Source organism: Cynocephalus volans, chromosome 9, assembly GCF_027409185.1.
Source record: "Cynocephalus volans isolate mCynVol1 chromosome 9, mCynVol1.pri, whole genome shotgun sequence".
Lineage (NCBI taxonomy): Eukaryota > Metazoa > Chordata > Mammalia > Dermoptera > Cynocephalidae > Cynocephalus > Cynocephalus volans.
In genome coordinates this window covers 37753477-37767030 of record NC_084468.1, presented here as the reverse complement: position 1 = coordinate 37767030, position 13554 = coordinate 37753477, and the positions used below count along the sequence as shown (strand labels likewise).

The window sequence follows — 13554 nt, the reverse complement described above, 5'->3', positions numbered from 1 at the left end:
AATTGTGAAAGCTATTGAACAACACAAAATAACCATTTCTAATAAGAAAGTTTTTTTTTTTTTTTTTTAATTTCCTAACTTCTGGAATGAAGTTAAATTCCTGGGGTGTCTTTTTTCATGGCTGTGATCACTTGATGTTATATTTGGGAAAGGGAGAAAGATTTGTTAGGAATACAGTGTAAAATGGAAGTTAACAAATAATATGTAGGTCAGATGACCTGTCAATATTTTAAAGTAAAGATGACTTTGTAATTTAAGGTGGAAGACAGAACAGGAGAGGTGAGTATGCAACTGCTTGAAATAGACATTGTGACGCAAACAGCAGAGAAAACCTGGTAATTAGGGTTGTTGGTGAAGCTGAGAGGCCCACAGTGTAGAAGGGATGGTGTTTATGCCTTTGTGGGTAACACGTGGTACATGGTTTTTCTCACACATGCATGTGAAGGAAATCAGAGACAGGACCTGTGACGTTGAAGCAAAAGTGGGACAAGCCTTGCTTGATTTGACGTGGGATCCTTTTTTGTCTGCATTTAGGCTTTCACCCTATGTAGAGTGTGGTAGTATCGCTGCTTTTGTTTTATTCTGTTCCATCGTTTTTCTCCAGTTCTTGAGTAAACATGTTCTTTGTTTTAAGTATAAAGTAGTATACTACATCAGTATGTTAAGACAGTGGCATTGTTTTCACTTTGAGGTTTCTAAGGTGGTAATTCAAAATTAATAAATACCTCAAGGTACTTGCACTACCTATTTCTCCTGGAACAAACATAGGTAGGAGTTTCAGGTGAATACTCAGTTTTCAATTAAAGTACAGACTGTGTCCATCTATTCTGGTTTACCATGCTCTCTCAGTGCCCAGCAAATTGCTTTTCACCTAGTAAGTACCCTATAAATATTTGGGAAGTGAGTCACTGAGTAATTTTAAATTAAAGGCCTCTCTTTTTTAAAAAAAAAGTTGTATATCAGTTTTAAATTTGGCAGTCGTGGATCGTATCTGATATTTTTTAAGTAGGGTGGTTAAAAATCTCTTTAGCAATTCAGATGGCAGTTTGGTGTAGAAGACCACAGCCAGACACTGTGGCTGAATGGATTAACACTCATTTGTCCAGCTGGACTGCCAAGCAATGTGGCACAGCTGTCTGGGGATGGTTTTTCTCCGAGGGAGTTAAGTGGTGACTTTACAAATCTGGTTGTTTGAGGTCAGACCCACTGGAGTGTGCTCATTTGTTTCCCAGCAGGAAAGAAAACATCACTTTGCGGAGCTCCTTCCAATCATGTGTCATAAAATCCACATCTGAGATTTTAGGCAAGTCATTAGGTGTGTTAGAATGCTTATAAGGTAAATTATTTATTTTTTCATTGCCTGCCATCAAAGAGAAAAGCATCCTATATATAGTGTTCAAATTCTACTGATAGATAATAAGATACGGAATTATCATTCCATCGGCACAGAAAATAATTAACATTTAAGTAATAAACTTAGGAACATAATGTCTTAAGAAATAAGTTGTGAGTATGTGTTTTATCAAGTGACTATTTTAATGAATGTACTCAATTGTTCTCTGAAATAGCACTGTGGTTAAGAGCACAGTTCTGCTCTAACCTAACTGTGGGACCTTTGGCAAATTAAAATCAGCTTCTCTGAGCCACAGTTTTGCTTCCTAGAAGGAAGGAGAATATTATCTTTGGTGTAGGATTGGTGTGGTTAACACAGTGCGTGTCACATGTAAGAAGGAGATGTTATGAAATCTTGTAGAAAGAATAGTAATTTCGATAGCTTGCAAGTTGTTTTGCAATAATGATCATTTTTGTTATGAAAGATGTATTATTTTTTCATCTCTTAATTTTTTTTCCTAAGGCAGCAAGTTACAATCGTAGGTTCTCTTTTACATAAGCAATACCTATCGCTATGAACCATTCAGATTTTCTGCCAGAATATTATTCCTAATACTGTGAAATTTTAAAAGCCGAATCTCTTTTTCTTATATTGAACTTTTGTGAAGTTATCATATCTGAGGCTTTTAAAATTTCAAATAGAATACTCTTTCTCCTAATGATCATGATAATGGAAATCTTTGACTTCCTGTAGTCTAGATCATCACCAAAAAATGCCATTGCATTCTCCAATTTTCTTGAGTTTCAACATGGTTATTCTTCTTGAAAAAAATAATAGCTCTTCAGCATTTTTTTAAGACCTTGAAATAAACACATAAAACCAAACTACAGTTGAAAATACAGACAAGCAGATGGAACTCTTGCTCTACAGATCTAATATGGAAGCCTGACAAGTTTTCCTGTCTTACTCTTCCCCAATGCCTGTCATAGTGGGAGTAGCACCCCCTGCTAGGATGTCTCCCAAGAGCAAAGCTGAGTGTTCTCACCCGGTTACCTACCAGGCTCTTGTAAAATATTGTCAGTGTTATAAAGAGAGTTTCTTAGGCAGAAAGCTTGGTTGTATTTTTTTTGTCAGAAAGTAAGAATTTCATTTATAAATATCATTAAGAATCATCCAAAGTTGATCAGAACCTATTAGATATTTGTATATTTAGATAATTTAGATAATTTGAATAACTTCTTTCATCATAGTACTTTGAATTACTTTATTGAGTTTTGATTATTCTCTTCATATGAGACATTTCTATAAGCATCTACAAAGGAAGGAATTTCAAAACACTGGCTTGAAGGATAGATTGTACTTTTTTCCTAATTCCACAGCAATATCCAGGAAATATCCCACAAATTTCTTAGAAACCCCTCCTACTTAATGACCTGTATCCAAGGGGTCCTTTTTGCATCTCTTTTACATCTTTTAGTTTGTTATGAAGTAATTTGTTCAAAGTCTGTCTGTTAAAACTGGAAACATCTAAAATGTGTGCTAAAAACTGAGGAATCGTATACTCTGATCTGTCTTTAGCTTTCAGTTTCTAATTAAAGTTTCTCAAAATGCACTAAAGCAGTTCTGGAAGGATTGATTTCATGTTACATTAAGCAGTGCGATTGTAATATTATTCAAATCCCTTATAGCATACCAACTCTGTGAGTCTCTAGAAATATTTTCAGGTGACTCAAAATATTTTTTCAGGTTGGTTTGATCTAAGTTTCTTCTACATGGTAGTGTCATCTAAAAGATCACTGGGGCACTTGATCCATAAAAAAAGAGTGTTACTGGCAATGACAGTTTGCAAACCAGAGAAACACAGGCTCTAGAGGGAACCAAAAGTACACTCTGGTGAACAAAGGAACGGGATTGTCTTATATAGCAAAAGTTCCCACCTAACTTCCTGCTCAAGTTCTTGTTGAGTTCCTCTTATGCAAATGAAGGATACAGGTTATTCAATTCGGATGGGCTGCTGATGGCGCACAGTTACTTGGTCAATTGTGAACACTGAAATTTGCATTTGGGCCCAGGAAGGAGGAGCCAGATTCAGAGATAGACCAAATCAAGAGTGGTGTGTCTGTTTTTGTTCAGATAACTGTTGGTCTGGTATTCAAATTACAGTTTTTTTATTTATTTTTTTAATATTTTCAATCTTTGTCAATTAAATATTTTTTTAAATGTTTTAAAGCATTACATATATGAATATTGCTCAAAAGTATTGAACTCCTCAACACTGTAATTGTTCAAATGAAGACTGAATGACCAAGCATCTGCTGCTAATTCTGTAGTCCTATGTTTTGGGGGGGGGGGGGGGGGGTTAGTTTTATTTATTTATTTATTTATTTTATTTTATTTATTTTTTTGGTGAGCAACTAAAATTTTTCTTTCTTTATTTTTATTTATTTTTTATTATTTATTAGAAGCACATTATTATTACAAATCATGATTTTTTTTATGCCCTTTACCCAATCTATCCCTCCCCAAACCCCCCATCATCTCCCCCTCATCTCTAGTATCCTTAGGTTTGTTTTCCCCATCTGAAAGTTCAACATGTTGTTTTGGTCCTTTCTTCCTTCACTTTTTTCCTTTCTTCCTCCCTCCCTCTCAATTATTAAGTGAGAACATGTGGTATTTCTCTTTCCTTGTCTGGCTTATTTCACTTAACATAATTTTCTTTTTTTTTTTTTTACAGTTGATACTTTGTGCATATATATATTTTTTAATTCATTATGAATATTCATGAGATACAAAGCTGATTGTCACCCCTCACGCCCAAGATGTGAAGGCCAGATTCATACTGGCAGCATACTCATTACCACAAATTGCATTTGTATCACATGTCCCCCACCCAATTATCCCCAGCTTCCGTCCCCCTCTCCCTTTCCCCCCCACTCCACTTTGTAGCCCAAGGTGTGTTCTCTCCCTCTGTAAGTCCAGTGCTCTACTATGGTCTTTCTTTCCTTCCTTCTCTCTTAGCTCCCACTTATGCGTGAGGACATGCGGTATTTATCCCTCTGTGCTTTGCTTATTTCACTCAATGTAAGTTTCTCCAGGCTCATCCATGTTGTTGCAAATGGGAGAATTTCATTCTTTTTTATGGCAGAGTAGTATTCCGTAGTGTACGTATGCAACAGTTTCCTTATCCAATCATCCATTGATGGACACTTAGTTTGGTTCCATATCTTGGCTGTTGTAAACAGAGCTGTGATGAACATGGGAGTGCAGGTATCTCTTCGACATGATGATTTCCATTCCTCTGGGTACATACCTAGAAGTGGGATTGCTGGATCATATGGAAGATCTATCTGTAGTTGTTTGAGAAACCTCCATACTGTTTTCCATAGTGGTTGTACTAATTTACAGTCCCACCAACAGTGCAGGAGTGTTCCCTTCTTCCCACACCCTCACCAGCATTTGTTATTCACTGTCTTTTTGTTTATAGCCAGTCTAACTGGGGTGAGGTGGTATCTCAATGTGGTTTTAATTTGCATTTCCCTGATGTCTAGTGATGTTGAGCATTTTTTCATGTACCTGTTGGCCATTTGTATGTCTTCTTTTGAAAAATGTCTATTCAGCTCCTTTGCCTATTTTTTAATTGAGTTATTTGGATTTTTTACTGTGTAATTGCTTGAGTTCTTTGTATATTATGGATATTAACCCCTTGTCAGATGCATAGTTAGCAAAAATTTTCTCCCACTCTGTAGGTTGTTGTTTCACTTTGTTGATTGTTTCCTTTGCTGTGCAGAAGCTTTTTAGTTTGATATAGTCCCATTTATTTATTTTTTCTTTTGCTGCTTGTGCTTTCAGACTCACGTTCATAAGGTCTGTGCCCAGACCTAGTTTCTGAAGTGTCTCACCTATATTTTCCCTTAGTAATTTTACAGTTTCAGGTCTTACACTTAAGTCTTTAATCCATTTTGAGTTGATTTTAGTATATCGTGAGAGATGCCTATCTAGTTTCATTCTTCTGCATATTAATATCCAGTTTTCCCAGCACAACTTGTTGAAGAGGCAGTCTTTTCCCCAATGTAGATTTTTGTTGCCTTTGTCCAATATCAGATGGCCATAAGCCTGATGGGTGATTTCTGGGTTCTCAATTCTACTCCACTGGTCTGAATGTCTATTTTATACAAGTACCATGCTATTTTGGTTACAATGGCTTTGTAGTATAATTTGAAGTCAGGTAGTATTATGCCTTCGGCTTTATTTTTTTTATTTTTTTTATTTTTTTTGCTCAGGATTGCTTTGGCTATTCAGGGTCTTTTGTTGTTCCATGTGAAAGTTAAGATTGTTTTTTCCATTTCTGTGAAGAATGTCATTGGTATTTTGATGGGGATTGCACTGAATCTGTAGATTGCTTTGGGTAGTATAGACATTTTCACAATGTTAATTCTTCCAATCCAAGAGCATGGACTACCTTTCCATCTTTTTGTGTCTTCTTTAATTTCTTTCAGAAGTGATATGTAGTTGCCATTATAGAGATCTTTCACCTCCTTGGTTAAATTAATCCCTAGTTATTTTATTTTTTTGTGCGACAGTTGCAAATGGGCTTACTTTCTTTATTTCTCTTTCTGTTAGTTCGTTATTCGGGTATATAATTGCAACTGACTTGGGGGCATTTATTTTCTATCTTGCAATGTTACAGAAGTTATTAACCAGCTCTAGAAGTTTTTTTGATAGATTCTGTAAGTTTTTCTATATACAGTATCATGTCATCTGCAAATAGAGACAGTTTGACTTCATCTTTTCCAATCTGGATTCCCTTTGTTTCTTTCTCTTGCCTGATTGCTGTGGCTAGTACCTCCAGTACTATGTTTAATAGAAGTGGTGAGAGTGGGCATCCTTGTCTTGTTCCTTAACATAATTTTCTCCAGACTCACCCATGTTGCTGCAAATGGCAGAATTTGATCCCTTTTTATTGCTAAGTAGTATTTCATTGTGTATATATACCACGTTTTCCTTATCCAGTCATACACTGAGGGACATTTAGGTTGGTTCCATATTTTGGCTATTGTAAATAGAACTGCAGTGAACATGGGACTGCCTGTTCAATAAATGGTGCTGGGAAAATTGGACTTCTATATGGAGAGGAATGAAACTGGACCTGCACTTCTCACCATATACCAAAATCAACTGAAAATGGATTAAAGACTTAAATATATAAGACTCGAAACCATAAAATAACTAAAGGAAAACATAGGGGAAACACTCCAGGAAGTACGACTGTGCAAAGTCTTTATGAATAAGACCCCAAAAGCACAAGCAACAAAAGAAAAAATAAACAATTAGGAGGACTATATCAAATTAAAAAGCTTCTGCACAGCAAAGGAAACAGCCAACAGAGCAGAAAGACAACCTACAGAATGGGAGAAAATATTTGCAAACTATACATCCTAAAAGGGATTAATATCCAGAATATATAAAGAACTCAAACAATTATACAGTTAAAAAAAAACCAAATAATCCAATTAAAAAGTGGGTAAAGGAGATGAATAGACATTTCTCAAAGGAAGACATACAAATGGCCTATTGGTATATGAAAAAATGCTCAACATCACTAGTCATCAGAGAAATGCAAAGCAAAACCACACTGAGATATCATCTCACCCCAGTTAGACTGGCCATTATTAAAAAGACCAAGAATAATAAATGCTGGTGAGGATTCAGGGAAAGGGGAACTCTTCTACACTATTCGTGGCACTGTGAATTACAGTGTTTTTAGCTTAAGTAGCTCCCCTTACTGGCACCATAAATAGGGTGTGGGAAGGGCAATAGCAGGATTTCAGGAAGTTGCCCCACTGACCAAATCTTGAGCCCTAGGCTTGCAGGGTGTTTTTGTTTATCCTTAACCTCAGAGGGTCCATCTTAGCTTCTGGTCAAAAAGGGGGTGATTATTTTGAAGATATGTTTTATTGAGATAGCTCAGGATTTCACCACTATTCCATCTGTCAAGTCCAAAGTGGGTAGGAGGAGTCATAATTTGTGAAGCCACTAATTGTGTGAGTTAAAGAAATAGATGTCCTGTAGGTGTCAGAACTACTTTTCTTGAGTCTCTCATGATATGCCCTTAATCTTGGTCTCCCTTTCCTCCTGCATCTCTTTTATATGAGTTGTGGGATCTATCCTCAGAGATAAAGCTTTCTTACTGTTTTTCCTTCTCCTTTATATTGCCTGCCTTTTGTAAGAAACAAACAAAAAAAGAGCAGAGAGGGAAAGTATTCACTATAAATTTATTGATTAAACAGGAATGATGTTTGGAGAAATAAATTCCCTCCACTCAAAGGCCTCCAGTGTTCCCAACTTTAACTCCTAAGAAGCCCTCCCCAACTTTCCTGATCATCTTAGCACAGTTTTTCAAGATTGCCTCTGCTGTTGCTGACATTCACATTCAGCCTGATCAGGAGCCACCACATGATGTATGGGAAGCAGTGTATGGACCCCAAGGAAAATGCAACTTTTTGTTAGCAGGGGCTCTGCTGCCTTAGGAGGATTCTTTACATTGCTGTTATAGTCATAACCAAAACAGTATCTTACCTTTATTAAGTGCTTATTATTTTGTACTAGGTACTGGACTAAGGACTTTACAGCAACAATCACATTCACATCTGAATATACGCCCATTTTACAAATGAGGTATCTAGAAAGAGAAACTTGACAAAACATGGGTAGCTATATCCTCCAGTGGTACTGGAAGAAATATCTGAGTCATTTGATTCCAGAGTGTGAAAAGCAAATAGGTTTTACTTGCTCTCACCTGCTACATTTGTATAACAAAAGAAATGAAAATATCCATCTCATAGGGGCGGTCATATGTGGATTAATCAAAACAATACCTGTGAAATACTTAGAAATAATGAGGGGCATGTAGTAAGCACTCAAGAAATATCGACTGCTATCATGATCGTTGTTATTATTTCATTTAGCATTATTATTCTTGGGGGAAGAGAGCTCTTCATTGCCACTTGCTGTAGAGAGATGACTTTAATTAGCTGCCCTGCTCTTAAATTACTTAAATTTCTCTGCTTAATTTGATAATAAGACCCCAAACCAGCTGTAGGTTTGATTATGGATATAAATGTTTTCCTTCACTGATATATTTTACAGAAAATTAATTCTTAGCCATATTGGATATTAAGTTAACAAGCATTAAAATATATATTTTTCAACACCATGGTAAAAGAAAACCCTTTATGGAATTGCTAATTTTTTTCTAGCTGAATTTGACTTTCTAATGCCATGTAAGTTTCAACTATAACTTATAGGACATTCAGGACATAAATGCTGAAGTTGTCATCTGTACCCTTTTAAGCTCGACTTACATGTATTATGCAGACAACCTTACTGTTTTGGGAACAAGCCACTGTTGAATGGCTTCTGAAAGAAATCCAGAATAAGCAAGTTATTGACTTGACTCCAGAAAAGAGGGGAGAAGAGAGAATTTGGGTTACTTCAGGTTTTGTTTTAATATGTCCCATGAGTCTAATACAATACATTTTGTATTGCTTTGAAAAATAGTTTAGGCAGATTTTAAACCACACTGCGTTTTCCTCCACTGGCAATGTTGGCCCTTCAGTATACTGTGAATTTTTCTTTTACCACTAGCAAAACTGTTTCAGCTTTTTGGCTTGAAATTAAGATCCTGGTTTAATTTTTAAGGTGTTAATGTATCCTACCAGAAGCAAAGATACTTTTCTGTAATGTCCCATTGGATGTAGGTAGATTGTTCTGATACTGTCTGGCACACTGCTTACTCCAAGTAGCTCTCAGTGAAGAAAGTCAACTTTGTTACATTTGGAAGAAATGGGATAGTAAGAAAATGTAAACATCACCAAAAAATGTAAATACCATATGAGCAAATAATTTGTTTTCCTTTCCCCTGATTTAAGACAGTGTCTGCTGCAAGCCAAAGTGTATGGTTGAAAAAATTCCATCAAACCCATTGTTTGGTCTCATAGAACTGAATGTGTCCCCTTTTATAAAACAAAATCCAGTGAGCCTGACTCGTGTGCAGAGCCTTAACAGAGGTTGTTCACAAATTAATAGTGTTTCTGTTTTGAGAAATTCCTCCTCCCAATCCTAAATATTCTTTACCTCATTGTTGGCTAACCATTGGAACTCTTTCAAATGCTCCCTGAGACCTAGAATTACAGATAAATGCTTTCTAACCAGTCTGCCCCCTGCCATTCTCCCCACAAGCATGGTGACATTTCTGAGGGGAGCAAGCCATGCCTTGTGCCTGCTTTTCATCTCTGCCACCGTACCTTTTGGTGAGTTAGCACAACCATAAAAATGACAGTTTGTAGGAAACCTCTACTAAGTGCCCGCTGTATCTGCATGCATCGTTCTCTACAAGGTTTGTGTTGTCTGTCTCAATCAGACATGGAGACTTGAAGTTCACATGGCTAGCAAGTACAGGATCTTGGATTTACGTGATTGCTCAAAGTCTAAAGCTGTTTTTTTGTTTGGTTGGTTTTGTTTTTGTTTTTAAATAACCATACCTTCTCCAGGGACAGCTGACTCAGTGGTGGAAAGAAAAACATTCTGGAAGGCATCTCCCAAATTTTCTGACTTGTTTTATTAACCCTGCCCTTATCCTGCTTTCCTTTTTCCCTACTTTCTTTCCCACTCAGCACCAGGACCACAAAGCAGCTGAAAGAGGGATGCCCTTCTGGAAAACAGTAGCATTTAGACATCTTGCATTATGGAATTCAGGAAAGACCTTATATTTAATTTTACTGGTATAACAACTGTACATAACTTTTTATTGAATGTATATGTAAAATAATGGAAATGGTGTGCATTGGGGATTTGCTCTCAGAATGATTCTCCTGTGTTCCTATATTGATTAATTGAAGTCATTTTAAAAATGGGCCCAGTATTAGCTTTCGCAGGTAACAGTCACAGGCCCCAGTAGTTACCTTCTCTAAACCGTTGATTTGGTAATTTGCTTATTTTCCGAAAACCAGTTGTATGTTTTGAGCAGTCCCTTGCGGGCTGCACTGAAGGCAGCAGGAGAGCCGGGTGTCCTGGGTCCCCACAGAGCTTGCACCAGCGTGAGTCGCTGCCAACGCTGCAGACTATTTCATGCCAAGCTCAGCCTAAGTGTTTAGGAGACTCTCAGTGGTGGTTTCAAATAATCACTGTGAGTGCTTTGGTAAAAGCAGTTAGCCACACAACTATTTAAATTATATAATTGTATCCCCTACCTCACCCTTCCTTCCTTTCCCTGCATGCGTCGTTCTCTGTCTCGTGCCCCCCTCCCAACACCCTAATACCAAAATAGAGACTGCACCAGACTCGATACTTCTCTGCCCCGCTCTCTGTTGTACCCCAAATGAGACCAGATGCCTCACAGGAGTTCTCTTCCTGAGGGAATCTGTCATAGCTCAAATTCCAAACCTCTGCTGTGGAACCAGGAGCAATTTACCCAGCACCGCGACTTGCTCTTCTTACCTGCTTCCATGTTGTGACTTTTGACCTTTGTCAATGGCATGACCCTGCAGGGAGATTGGACCATTTCCCCAATTATAGTGTTTTATATCTAACCCTACCCTGGAAAGTCCGTATCTGTGTATTAGCATGGAATTTATTTATTTATTTATTTATTTATTTATTTATTTATTTTTTGTCTCTTTATCCCTCTCTGCATTATTTTTAGCAATATGTATTGATTAAATTATTCGTTTGGCTGCCTTCCACCAAGCTGTTTTGGAGAAACTCTTGGACCATATGTTTTTAATGATTTCACCTTCTGTCTGCCCTTACCCATTTTAGAAAAATTACTTTATATTGGTTTGGTTCTATACGCATATGTTTTTAAATGTTATGTTCTAGTATAGGCCAGGAGTTTGGAAACACCAAGGCAGAGAGCTAGTGATGCTGACTGGGATGAACACTAAATGGGCCAGTTGTATGTAAATGTAGTTTCTCTCTACTCTCAGGCACACATTCTTTTACTACTGCCTGCAGTAGCTGGAGGAGTAGTTGATGTATGTGTCATGTAGGAGTATGTGGAATGACCAGTGTTCCACTGAATCAATAACACATTGTACAAAAATAAGTAATAGCCTGTCGTTTATCCATGTGTTATTGTGGGAGTCATAACTCACTCTTTAAGAACGTGTTAGCATTGTCCATATTTGATATGGTCATAATGTATTATTAAGAGTGTTCTTGAAATGTTCCATTAATTTGTAATTTTAGGGTGTGAATGTTCAGGGAATGTAAAAGTAGAGGGAAAAATTAAACATTATTTCACCATAAATTTGTAAATACCACGTCATTAATGATAAGGTGGGGCCACAAACCACCAAAACACTAAAATGTGTATTCATTTAAGATTTTTATATATATCCCCTCATTTGACATTTTAAATGAACTTGTAGTAGGTTTCAAAAGGTAGATCCTTAGCAAACTAAAGAAAGGAGTTTTCCCCCCAGTGATTTTTTTTTTTCTGCTTTAAGAACAATTAGTACCTAAGAATTAACTTCATGTGTTATATCTGAAGAACATGCCAGCGAAACATGACCTATGTGTTTTCTTTACAATTAATTATTTTAACCAAATACATGTTGATGTGGTCATCTATGCAAAAAATATACACAGTTTGTAACTTTTCAATTAGTTTTGGCTTAAGAGTTGGATCAGGTTGGAGATAGAAATTAAGAGATGAAGAAAAACAGTGGTTAATTATATAAATATTTCTCCTATTATGTACCAAGAGCTAAGTGACATATAAGAAGAGATAATGCTCTCTTTACTAGAATTGAGAGGAACACAGGTTTCCAGATACTTTTTATGTAATAGAAGAAGTAGCTGGTAGAGTTGAGTGTTAGCAGTCAAAAAGTCGACTGAAATAAAATTGCCATTGGGAGATTTCATAAGAAAACTTAAAATTATCCCAGTAATATACCACCTGGATTATACTGATGTTGTACAGTTTTGACAGTTTGCAGATCTTTCTTCAGACCAAATATCAGAGGAAAGGAACAAACTAGTCTTTTTAGGATGTCAATTCTGTGCCAAGGACTAGGTACTCACAGATAAAGGAGTTAGCACATTTTATCACTGCAGTCACTACAGAATAGAGATATTAGCCCAGTCTTCTTAATGAGAAAGATGTGATTCAGAGAAGTAAAGTAACCTGCCTGAGGAAAGATAGCCAGTAAGTGGTAGAGGAAGGATTCAACCCAGCCTTCCTGATACCACATTACTTTCTTCCACAGTTAGTCAGATGAAAGCAAGATAAATAAAATCATGAGGAGGTAGATCGGAATACGTATATACCCTAGTGGAAAAGTTTTTTGATAGACCATGAAATGAACTTACCTGTAATGTTTGATATAATCCTTTCTAGAACACTGAGCCTGTGTAGCTACCTGACCCAGAAGGGTTTAGGAGTTTAGGGTGTCTTTAGTAAGTAGTTGAAACTATTCCTTATTTTTCACTTAATTTTTGCCTTTCATTAAGGAATGTTTTCAAAATACATTTAATTTTTACTTTTCAAGGAAGTTGAAAAATGTTTGACTACCTTACCTTTACCTTATGCTGTACATCCACTTGAAGTTGAGGAAAACCTTGCGTTCTGAACCATAGGGTGTGTTTCAGCTTATGCAACTTAGAGAATTTAGTTCTTTAGGATGTGGCATCATCTTGTTTCAGGTGTTATCGGTGCCCAGAAGCATTGTGTGCAGCCTCAACTTTCTCACGTCCCCCTTTTATTTGCTGCACTTTTACACATTATATGCAGACAACTGCTTTCTCTACACTGATTGATAATTTGTGCACATCTGCTGACAAGTTCTGAAGAGCTGTTTTACAGAGCCTCAGCCTCCAGCCAGTTATCTTGTTCTGGTAGAGTCGCCATCTTTGGTCAGCAACATTCCTGAAGCTGTTTTGTTACATTCTGTTGCATTTTGCCCTTTCTAAGGAAAGTAAGTGAAAAAAGAAACCTGTGTTACTGAAGCACAGGCTTTATAAACTTAAGTATATTCTGACAAAGGTGATTCATCATTAGCCCTATTTATGTGCTCATTTACTTACCTGCTGGTCAGCTCATGAAGGAAAAGGACTAATCCAAGAACAACAAAATTGTCTTAGTTCATTCATGCTGCTATAACCATAGTCTAATACCATAGACTAGGTGGCTTAAACAGCAAATATTTATTTCTCACCATTGT

The 13554-nt window shown here is 36.8% G+C and overlaps 1 protein-coding gene across 2 annotated transcripts in view; it reads left to right on the top strand.

The window, feature by feature from the left end:
* The window catches only part of ATP8A1 (ATPase phospholipid transporting 8A1), a 219369-nt gene that overhangs the window by 125735 nt on the left and 80080 nt on the right, over positions 1-13554 (top strand). The window lies entirely within an intron of this gene.